The sequence below is a fragment of the Tenrec ecaudatus genome, chromosome 12, assembly GCF_050624435.1.
Source record: "Tenrec ecaudatus isolate mTenEca1 chromosome 12, mTenEca1.hap1, whole genome shotgun sequence".
In the NCBI taxonomy this organism is placed as follows: domain Eukaryota; kingdom Metazoa; phylum Chordata; class Mammalia; order Afrosoricida; family Tenrecidae; genus Tenrec; species Tenrec ecaudatus.
This window is the reverse complement of record NC_134541.1, coordinates 2460447-2462940: the sequence shown is the minus strand read 5'-3', so window position 1 is coordinate 2462940 and position 2494 is coordinate 2460447. Positions and strand designations below refer to the sequence as shown.

General features: G+C 43.2%; 1 non-coding gene across 1 annotated transcript; it reads right to left on the bottom strand.

Moving 5' to 3' along the window:
- Nucleotides 1–888: 888 nt before the first annotated feature.
- LOC142423568 (U6 spliceosomal RNA) lies at nt 889–992 on the bottom strand. The gene has a single exon (XR_012779195.1). It is a non-coding gene; the product is annotated as a U6 spliceosomal RNA (small nuclear RNA).
- Nucleotides 993–2494: the final 1502 nt, after the last annotated feature.

The window sequence follows — 2494 nt, the reverse complement described above, 5'->3', positions numbered from 1 at the left end:
TAGGTCCATGTCCACCCTTCTTCAACTCTTCATTGGATGGAGAAGAGCTGTCCCCAGTCACTTAGAATAAACAGCTAATGAGAACTGGATATGGACAACAGAGGGGTAATACCTACTACGGTATTGTTGTCAAATATGTTGCGTAGCACTTCAAGATATTTGACTTGGGGTGCAGTGGATTGTGGTTATGACTCCCCATTTGCTCACTCACTCTGTTTCCATACCTTAGCGTGGTCCCCTCCCACATTGACTAGGGCGTGGCTATGTGACCAGCTTGCTTTGATGGATGGAACAATAGCCACGACCTCTCCAAGGGGCTGCCTTCCAGTTGTTCTGGGGATGACTATAGCCACTGCCATATGACTAAGCCTGGGCTGTAGCCCGTAACCATCTACAATGAGCTTGAGAGATTTCAGGCTAAGCAAGGTTAGGCATGAGTAAGAAAGGGCACTATTTCAAGGCCGGCTATTGGTTGGGGATGTTGCTATGATACCTGTTGCTGGGTCCCCATCCATGTTGCTAGGAGAATTCCTCTGGGGAGATGGGAAGTAGAGAGGGCCTTACATGTCCAGGCCATGTCCCTTAGCCCAAGATGGCGAGGTTCTGGGTCAGAGTGCTTATAACACACAGCAGTGAGATGTCTTGTTGGCATCCACTTAATATGCTAACAAGAGTAATAATTTCACATAATAATGACATAGCAAAGTTTCAAAAATACTAGCAGTATCAATTTTTAATCAAACCTGAAAAGTTTTAATTTGTGCATAAAGTGGATTTCTTTTTTATTTGCTATTGCAAGGGGCATAACATTTAACATTACTCTCTTTATGTTAGTAAACAGGGCATTAGGCACATTAAGAGGAGCCAGAAACCAACATTTATGTATGTATGCTTTTGGAATGCTTCAGGAATTTGCGTATCATCTTTGTGCAGGGCTGGAGATAATCTCTGTATTGTTCCAATTTTAGCATATGTACAGCCAAAATGAGCACCAACATTTTGTATCTGCAAGATTTATTTCTGTTTTGCATTTATCTGAGGGCAAATTCTGAGGGCATTTATGAGAACATTGTGTTTACATCTTATCAGACTATTTCCATGTAAAGAGATGGCACCGTTCCTTGAGGAAATAAATTAAGTGGATATTTAGCTAACAAACTTATGGAAAATCATTTTATTCTCCATTTCCCTTCAGATTAACTTTCTTTTAAGAAATTGACAAACATGGTTATGCCCTAAACACACTTGCTCATGAAGAAGTTACGCCATTCACAGCGTGGTGGAGACAACTGATGGCACCCATGTGTCATAAAGAGTAGCCTCTGGGGTCTTAAGAGCCTTGTTTTCAAACAAGCAGTCACCGAAATGAGGCATTAGCTAAGTCCACATGGAAGGAGCACACCAGCCCATGTGATCCAAGAATTGTAAATAATAAAATCTACATTTGGAGGAGGGATTAGTAATAGAGCTTAAATTCTGAATATGGGGTTTGCAAAGGGCTATGAATGAGAGTGAAAATCTCAAATTCATTTTCAGGGACCTCCGTGTAAATTAAGGCTCTGGTGAATCATGACACCCTGCCTGGACTGCACTCCTCCCCCCACTCCAACCACCCCGGACTATGGACTAGGGATGGGAAGGGCCCTGTGATCAGGCAGCATGCTTTGGTGGATGGGTTACTGCAGTCATAGCTAGGTTAAAATGCAACACCTTGATATTTTAACTCCCTTTTGATCCTATGTATATTTATTGGGGTTTTCAGCATTTCCTGCTTTCTTTCAGCTAGAGATCATTTTCTCTGTCCTGTCATTGTTTTGTTTGAGTTTTAAGCTTTTCTCGATATAAAACAAAACAAACTCCCAGCTCACTGCCATCTGGTTGATTCTGACTCATAGCGACCCTCTAGGAGAGAGGGGAACTGCTCTCACGTGTTTCTGAGACCGCGACTCTTCATGGGAGTAGCGAGGCCTGGCTGGTGGTTAGCAGTTAGCAGCCTAAGCCAGGAGAGGTGAATTTGTAGACAGAGATTGGCTTAGTACTTTCAGAGGGTCATGGTCAGGGGGGTGGGGGTGGAAAGCCAGCAACGGTGAGGACAAGGAAGGAGAAATATCCTGGAAATCGCAGTGCTGGCAGTTGCACGACTCCTAGGAAATGCTCGCACTATTGAAACGCACGCCATGTGAATTACATGTCACTACAACTGTTAGAAGGTGATGCTATTGTTATATCAAATATGTATGTATCGCTGGATATGGGAGCTAAATAACTCCACAGAAATATACATTTCATAAAACTTGAATGCAATAATAATTCAACCTTCCTTTTCATTTCAGACGGATGGGGCACAGTCTCCCATTTAGTTCTCTTCTGTTTATCAATGAGGATGTGCCGCCAACACGATATTCACGTGACCTGTGACGGCTCTGGTCCTGTCATGCATAAAGTCCACCAAGATGCGTCTGCTGATTGAGCATCCCCCTGTGTTTGCGTCATG